We start from the raw sequence: 9768 nt of genomic DNA on the forward strand, positions 1-9768 counted from the left end.
TGGTTGAGAGAAAGAAGCTGTTCTTGAACTTGCTGGTGTGGGACATCTGGCTTCTGTACCTCCTGCCCAATAGGAGCTGCAAGAAGGTAGGTGTCTTTGATGATATATGCAGCTTTCCAGAGGCAGTGTCTCCTATAGCTACTACCGATGGTACGGAGGGATGTGCCACTGATGACTTGGGATGAGTCCACTGCCCTCTGCGGCTTCCTCTGTTCCTGCACATTTAAATTGTTATACCAGACCATGACATATCCAGTCAGGATACTTGCAACGGTACATCTGTTGAGATCTGTTTGAGTGTTCAGTGGCATAGTTATTGACATAGCTTGGAAACAACCTCTTCAGAACCACTTGTCCATTCCATCAATGTTGTCCATCAAGCTCGTCTCATTTGCCTGCATTTGGCCAATAGCCCTCCAAACCACAACTTTGCATGTTCTTAGATGGCTTTTAAATGTTACTAATATACCTGCCTCAACTTCTATTTCTGACACCTCATTCCAAATATGCATTACCCTTTGTGTAGAAGCTGCCTCCAAAGACCCTTTAAAACCTTTCTTAAACCTATGCCCTCATGTCTTCCTAGGACAAAGACCATATCTCTATCCCTCATGGTCTTATCTTCCTCTAGCAGGTCACCCTCCAATTTCCTCAATTCCAGGGAATAATGCCCCAGTCCATGCAATTTTTCCTTGTTGTTCATGCCACTAAGTCCAGAAAACATCCTGGTAAACCTATACTGCAATTATTCTGGTTTAATCTTATCTTTCCTATAACAGGATGAGCAAAGATGTACACAATACTCCAAGCAAGTCCTCACCAAGTCTTATATAACTGCAATACAACTTTCCAACTTCTACACTCATTACCCTGACCAATAAAGACCAACGGGTTTATTGTCATCTTCACAACTCTTCTAACTATGGTGCTGCCTTCAGTAAACTATGCACCTCCAATCCTAGGTCTCTATGTTCAATAGCAGTCCACAGAATGTTCATTTTAACTACATAAGTCCTACCCTGGCTTGACTTCCTAAAATGCAACACTTCATACTTACCTGAATAGAAAACCATTTACCAATCCTCAGTCCACAAGTCTACCTGATCAAGATTGTCCAATAACTTTTCATAACCTCCACACTATTGACAACACCACCTATTTTAATATCATCCACAAGCTTACTAACCATACTTGTACATTCACTCCCAGATGTTTTATATGAATTACAAACAACACCATGTCCTAAGGATTATTACTAGCTACAGACCTCCATTCTGAAAAACAACCTTGATCTTCACCCTCCAGCCAACCGCTGAAACAAATATGAATCCAATCTGCCATCTGTACCTTGATGCCATGCATCTGAAGCTCCAAGACTAGCCTGATATGAGGGACATTGTCAAAGGCCCGGCTGAAGTCCATATAGATGACGTCCACTTCCCTACCCATCACCATCTTGAAGAAAACCAAGAGATTTGTCAGACATGATTTCCTGCATAACGATATGGGTAACTGTTCTGAATCAAACCTTGTGCTCCAAGTGTTGTTAGATCCCATACCTCCAGCAATTTGCCCACAAACTCACTGTTCTGTATCTTCCTGGCTTGTTCTTGCTAAAAAATAACTCCTCTCTCATCTTTCAGAGCCTCACCAGTGACCAGAGATGAAGCAAAAATCTCCCTGAGGGCCTCTGCAATTTCTTCTCTAGCCTTCCACAAGATTCAAAAATGTACTAGGTCAGAAACTAACTAATTAAGTATCTAACTTAATACACCTAGGGTCCTCCAATGCCTCCTGCTAATTCTTATTTTCTTAGTGTAAGTCTCCTTTTTCTTAATCCAATCCTCAATATCCTCATCACTCGAGATCCATAAGACATAGGAACAGTATTAGGCTATTCACATCGAGTCTCCTTTGCCATTCTATCATGTCTGATTTATTATCCCTCTCAGCCCCATTTTCCTGCTTTCTCCCCATAACCTTTGACACCCTGACCAATCAACGACCTCTCAACCTTCATTTTAAATGTACCCTTTGGCTTGATTCCACAGATTCACTAACCTTTAGCTGAAGAAATTCATTTCCATCTCTGCTTAAAATGGATTTACTTGTTGTCTGAGGTTGTGGTACAGTCCTGGACTCACACGTTATAGGAAAAATCCTCTCCATGTTCACTCTATCAAGGCTTTTCAATATTCAATCGGTTCAATAGGTGCATCTAATGTCAGAAAAAAATTATAAAGTATACATCCTGAAATTCTTTTTCTTTGCAAACATCCACAGAAACAGAGGAGTGCCCCCAAGAATGAATGACAGTTAAACATTAGAACACCAAAGCCCCCCCATTCCCTCTTCCCATGCACAAGTAGCAGCAAGGCAATGATCCCCACCCCCACCAGCAAAAAAGCATCAACGCCCTCCGTCGAATACTCAAACGTGCAGTAAAGCATCAATAAAGGCACAGACTTGCAGTACTCCAAAGACTACTCGTTCACCCGGTAATTCAACATACCACAGGCTCTCTATTTCTCCGTAATAAGGGAAAAAGAGGTGTCCCCATTTCACAGCGAGAGATGTACCAAACAACTCGCTGATCTACGATGTTAAAAGTTTGTTGCGTTGATTTTTTCAATCTCTGCACTCAGAGAATCAGCTCTGGACATTTAGCTCCCGATGTTCTGTGTTCTCCCATGATGCCTCAGTAAGGGGCACCGGCCTTGAATCAGTCCATCTCCAGAGCCACGAAAATCCCACACATTAGTCTTCCAGGCTGTGTCCTTGGCATTTTGGTAAGTGGCTGGTCATGAGGCCCTGAGAGCGGGTCCCATTCCCGCAAAGAACCCAAGTCAGAGTGTAAATCCAGGTTAGCGCCATCTTAACTTTGCTTTGCCCTCCATCATGCAACCAAGAATTAGTGCAGTCTGACCAAAGTCTTACAAATCCTCAGCATTACATCCTTGTTCTTATATACTAGTCCTCTGGAAATGAATGCTAACATTGTCTTTGCCTTCTTTACCACCAACTCAACCTGCAAGTTTACTCTCTCTCTCTTTGCCTCCTACCAGTCAGTCAATCTTCCATCCATGCTAGTTTCTTTCTTGTAATACCCTGGGTTCTTATCTTGTTAAACAGCCTCATGGGTGGTACCTTGGGGTCAAAGGCCTTCTGAAAATCCTAATAAACAACATCCACTGACTCTCCTTTATCTATCATGCCTGTTTTTTACTCAAAGTATTCCAATAGATTTGTCAGACAGGATTTCCCCTAAGAAACATTGCTGATTTAGACCTAATTTATTATGCACCTCCAAGTGCCCCAAAACCTTATCCTTAATAATAGACACCAAAATTTTCCCAACCACTGAAGTCAGACTAATAGGCTTATAACTTTCTTTCTTCCGCTTTCCTCCCTTCTTAAAGAGTGGAGTGACAACTGCAATTTTTCAGTCATCCAGACAGCTCCAGAATCTAATAATTGTTGAAAGGTCACTACAAATCTCTTCACAGTCTCTTCAGCTACCCTTTTTAGGACTTTGGCTTGTAGTTCAACTGGTCCAGGTGACTTATCTAACTTCGGATCTTTCAGCCTCTCAAAGATAGCTATATTTTTAATAGCAATGACACTCACTTCTTCACCCTGACACTCTCACATTCCTGGCAAACTTCTCATGCCTTCCACATTGATGTCTGATACAAAAATTCTTATTAAGTTCAAACAGTATTTCTTTGTTCTTATTAGTACTTCTTTATTATCATTTCCCAGTGGTCCAATATCCACTCTCACCTGTCTTTTACTCTTTATATATCTGAAATTACTTTTTGTTATATGGTAAAAGCTACTTTTAGCTAGCTTATTGACTAACTTATCTTCATATTTCATCCTTAACCTTATTACTTTTTAGTTGCCTTCTGTTGGTTTTTAAAAGGTTCCAAATCCTCTACTTTCCATCATTTTTTTCCCACTCAAACTTGTAATACTATCATCACTACTTCCTAATGTTCCCTTTATCCTAATCAAATCTAGTTCATTACACAGCGCCCAGTCCAGACTGCCTTTCCCTTAGGGAGCTCAGCCACTGGCTGTTGTAAAAAGCCATCTCACAGGCATTCTACAAACTCCCTCTTTTGGAATCCAGCACTAAACCAATTTTCTCAATCTACCTGCATATTGAAATCTCCCATGATTATTTTAACGCTGCTGTTTTTACATACCTTTTCTGTCTCCCATTATAATTTGTATCCCACAACCTGGCTACTGATTAGAGGCCTGCTTATAACTCCCATCAGTGCATTTTTACCCTTGCATTTTCTTAACTCTATCCATAGGGATTCTACATCTTCTGATCCTACGTCATCTCTTTCTAAGGATTTTATTTCATTTTTTACCAAGATAGCCACTCCACCCTCTTCGCCTTGCTGCCTGTCCTTTCAATACAATGTGTATACTCGGATGTTAAGTTCCCAACTTTGATCTTCTTTCAGCCAGGAAGCAGTGATACCCGCAATGTCATAGCTGCCAATCTCTAACTGTGCTACAAGATAATCAACATGCTTCCTACAATTTAGAGGTTACTATCTCCCTGTAGCTCCTAACTATCACTTCTTTACTCTCTCCAATAACATAAACATCATTGAGCCACACATCTTGCTCCTTAATATGATGTCTAAGGAGCTCAGCTTGGTGTACTTTGTGCAGATGTAGTTACCAGAAAGACTGAAGATCTCCTAGTGTTCCCACATCTCCCACAAAGAACATACTATTAACTCTGGACCCATTCGCTGCACACTAACTATATAGAAATAAATAAAGAAAGCAAAAAAAAAACTTACAAGAAATTTAACAAGAACCTCCACATTTGCTTGCTCAAGCCTGTTGTGCAAAAGCCTCGTTCTTTAACAATGGCTGCTCTACTTACACCTCCCTTCATTTTATTGACTCAAATAAAACTCACATCGGATAAGACTTGTTCTTTTCAAATGGCTCATGCCCTGCAATCTGTCTGTCTGTCTGTCTGTCTGTCTCTCTATCTCTTCTCTCTCTTACACACTCATTACTCAAACTATGACTCTCTCCCAATGAGACTTGAGTCACTCCAACTGGCAGGTCCACTTTATAAGCATATCAGTATTGACTTTCACCATAACAGGAACATGCAGACCCAGGTCTCTTGACAATACACCTAATGAGGCCTCCTACTTGTCAGATTCTCCTTTCCTTGCAAACAATCTCACTCAGTCAGGCTCTGAAAGATCCTTCCTAATGGCTCCAAAATTTCAGGACCTTAACCTGTGACCTGATTGGATCTTTCTCCATAAGTATATTAAAACTAATACAAATACCAAGAGTTTAAGAGCAGAGAGGTAATGTTGCAGCTATATAGGGCCCTGGTCAGACCCTTCTTAGAGTATTGTGCTCAATTCCTGTCGTCTCACTACAGGAAGGATGTAGAAACCATAGAAAGGGTGCAGAGGAGATTTAAAAGGATATTACCTGGATTGGGAAGCATGCCTTCTGAGAATAGGTTGAGTGAACTCAGCCTTTTCTGCTTGGAGCGATGGAAGATGAGAGGTGAACTGACAGAGGTGTACAAGATAACAGGAAGCATTGATCGTGTGGATAGTCAGAGGCTTTTTCCCAGGGCTGAAATAGCTGGCACGAGAAGACATAGTTTCAAGGGACTTGGAAGAAGATACAGAGGAGATGTCAGGGGTAAGTTTTTTACCCAGAGAGTGATGAATGCATGGAATTGGCTGAAGTGGCGGTGGTGGAGTTGGAAATGATAGGGTCTTTTAAGAGACTCCTGGATGGATACCTAGAGCTTAGTAAAATAGAGGGCTATGGGTAAGCCTAGGTAGTTCTACAACTAGTTGCAGTCTCTCTACATATAGGCTGAATGGCCTAAATCTGTCCTTATATCTTATCTGTCCTTTACATTTTGCTATCTATTGGGTGGGGGGTGGGGGGCAGCAGCTATGGTACAATCTCATCAGATAATATTTTGATTCTAAGTTCTACTCATATAGTCTCACCGGATAATCCCCCAAGAACATCCTTTCTAATGACCAATGATACTTCCTCTTATATCAAGAAGATATCTTGCCCTCCTGTCTTATCTGAACTTCTGCCATGTCTGTAGCATCTTACATCCTGGAATACTGCACTGCCAGTCCTGCCATATCCTCAGTCATGTTCCTGTTATGACTATGATAACCCTATCCCCAGCGCCAACCTGCATACTGAATTCATCCACCTTACCTGTCAAAACTCTTGCATTGATATAAATGCGATTAACCCAATGGTCTTTCCTCTCCCTTTACTACGCTGCTGTCTATCATGTCTGATATCCCATCAGAAGGATCCTCCACCAGTAAAAGGCTCTCTCCTCACTGTTCTGAGTATTTGAACTCACAACCTTCTGACCAGCTGAGTCTCTGCCCCAGCCTGTCCGTTAGAATCAACATTACCAGGCTGCACTGATTTGCTTTTCTGTGCCTCAGTCTCCTCCATAATTTAAAAACTATATTTGTAAAAACGAAAGCTAGTGTACAAATATTTTAATGTAAATGAAACAAGCAACTGAAAATTATGGACTAGTCAGTTTTAAAGTAAAAAAAGATTATATCTGAATGAAGAATCAAAAATTTATAAGGCATTGTGTAATATATAAAAGACCAGATGGCTATCAGTGAATTGTAACCACTAATGCAACTATGGGATTTGATTGGATTACATGCTCTGAGATACAGTGTAAATTGTGCATGTACTTGGTGTCATTATTTCTCTAAAGCAGTTACTTAAACTGTAGAACTGTAAGAATACCTCCAAATATTTTTCATCCAACTACTGATTTATCATGCATGCCATGTTACCCACCTTAGTGGAAGGTTAGAGGCACTTCACTCGCCAACATCTGCAGGTTCCTGTGGTTTTGTACAGGAGGGAGTGCCACTAGGGGGCAATATTTATCATCAACGATCCCCAAGATCCAGGCCATGCCATATTTTCATGTATATCTCAGGCAGGAGGTATGGAAGCCTGAATTCCCACACCACCAGGTCCAAGAATAGCTACTTCCCTTCAACCATTTGGTTATTGAACGAACCCGACAGAATCCTTACCACTAGAGCAACCACTTTGATTGCTTTTTGCAAAAATCAGATTCCTTTGTTTCTTCAACTAATTCCGTTCTTTCTTGTAAAAGTTGTTTACTTTTAATTTATGTTTTTAGTGAATGTTTCTGACGATGCTAACAGCCAGTGATGCCGCTGCAAATAAGTTTTCAATGCACCTGTATACACTTGTATTTGTGTACATGACAATAAACTTGACTGACCTTATTTAAAATTAGACAGAGTTTATGAGTTTATATCAGCCATCTAAAGGACCATATGCCTTTTAGGGCCATAGCCTAATCTGTCTAGTTACTTAATTGTAAAAATGCTGTAATGTGTTACATGTTTTGTCTTCACTTCACTTACATCTCAACCTACCTGTGCTCCACTATGATCAAAAGAGGTTGCATGATGCTCTGTGCTATAAAGGCAATGTGCATCATCAAATATCTGCATCATCCAGACCAGAGCATCTTCTCACACTGGCAGAAGGTACCAACTGATAAGATGGCAGCAGGCTTGGTCGCAGTGGCACCTCTGGGTCCAACAAATGGTGCAAATGGTTGCCTTAAATGTTTTCCATTTGATCATAGAGTCCTGATTGACGTTTGTAATACAAACTACTCCAAGTCTGGTGCATTAGTTTATTGGCGAGAGTGATGGTGGGAGAACCACTAAGTGTCAGCTATTGTGTGCACCAAACCCTCATGTCACCATTCTGCCTGTACAGCCACCCAGTTTGTGAATGGTGGGGTCTGCCCTGGGTGATTTGAGCTGATTACCGGATTGGTAACTGATTTAGAACAAAAGCTTTCAATTACCAGTTGTCACTTGTGGAAAAAAGGGACTAAATAGATGCTGGCTTGGACCAGAGTTAATAAGGAGGTGATATACGTCAATCAGGTAACCTTGCACTAACAAGATGGAAATGTAACATCTGAACTGCTAAGCAAAGTACATAAAAACAGAGGTCTCAAATACAAAGCAGCAACACCTCTTTAGAGACCAATCTTGGCAGATGTGTAGAACCCCACAGATACGTGAAGGTTAGATCAGGACCATGAGGAACACATGACCAGCGTAGACCCCTTTTCCAGGAATTTCCTTTTCAATCCTTTGACTGCTCGTGGAGGGTCATCAAAACTTAATAGTTGTGCACACAGGTTTTCAGTTCTGTAACTTCACACGTACTTCAGCTGAGACAACAAAGACACTTTTCAATAAATGCAGATTCTCTCTGTGCTTAACTGATCATTATTACAAAGGAGTTTGTGTCTTCAGGTTCCTGTATCAGTAGCAATGAGAAGAGGGCATGTCCTGAATGATATGGGTCCTCAATATTAGATGCTGTCATTCTGAGACATTGCCTTTTGAAGATGTCCTCAATGCTGCAACAACATCAACCAGCACCTGATGGTGCCAAGCAGATCCTTTAACTGGAAATCTTCCTGCTGACACTTCATTACCTGTCTCAGGTGTGGATTTAGCACCACAGCAGCACCAAAAAGAAAAGTGACCTCAAATTATGTACCAAATAGACCATGGAGAGTGACAAAGAGACCACATCAGAATAACAAGCCAACCTTACCTTAAAGTGCTTAGGCTCCTAGTGCAGAAGAGTGCAAAATGTGAAGGAAGTGCAAGTGTTCAGTCATGAAGAAGATGACAAAAGATGCACAACTCAAAGAATTGTATTGCTCTTCTCTTCCTACAGCAAACTTTCTCTGAATTCAGCTTTATCTACGTTCCTTATTATGGTCCGAAGTTGGTCATCATGCAATGGAATTCCTTGGCAGCACAGAAATAGCTGAAGAATGAGGCAGCATCTATGGAGCGAAATGAACATTCAATGTTTTGGGTCAAGACCTCCATCTGGGCTGCCTCATATGCAGAGTCCTTCGGTTTCTCTGTGTCTCCAATGAAATTCGTTCCCTGAATTCATCCACTTCTCTTCCTTTAATTCCCCCTTTAATATCTGCCTCTATTACCAAGCTTTTGAAATTCTTTCCATTAGTCCACTTAATCTCTGAGGTTGCTTGATTTGTTTTGCCTAAGATGTAAATGAAAAAGGTGTATGTTAACTGGATTCACTGTTCCACTAGACTAATTTAATGTCTGATGAACATCACAGAATATGTAGGGGAAAAGACACTCACATGTAGAAGCCAATTAATGCATCAGTTGTTGCCAAGCACTGGCATGACCTTAACTCACCCCGAATTAGCTCACAACCTAGATCTGCAGTCTCATGCAATGTAGTAATTAGTTGGTTAATTAACAGCTCAGCTGGTTGATCATCTGAAAACTAATTACATTGTAATCTTTCCTGAAAATTTCAGAATATCAAATACAAGTAATTCTACTTTGTTCTAACCTACTCTTTCTGTTCCATACATAAAACTACTTAACTTACTCCCTGTGTTGTTTAATTATTTGTTGTAGATGTAACTCACTTGTGTATACTTATGCTTATTATCCTCAGGTTATCCAGGCAGATATTTTAACCTCCAACTTAATGGAACAACTTGCCAACAGAGTAAAATATCTCATGATTTGCTCAAATAGAAACTATATAATTTGATTAGTCTGAATTTACCTTAGAACTCCTAATATAAAAATGATGTACACAATCTGAATGCTGGAGAAATTTATGTTT

This window comes from Hypanus sabinus, chromosome 9, assembly GCF_030144855.1.
Source record: "Hypanus sabinus isolate sHypSab1 chromosome 9, sHypSab1.hap1, whole genome shotgun sequence".
Classification (NCBI taxonomy): Eukaryota; Metazoa; Chordata; class Chondrichthyes; order Myliobatiformes; family Dasyatidae; genus Hypanus; species Hypanus sabinus.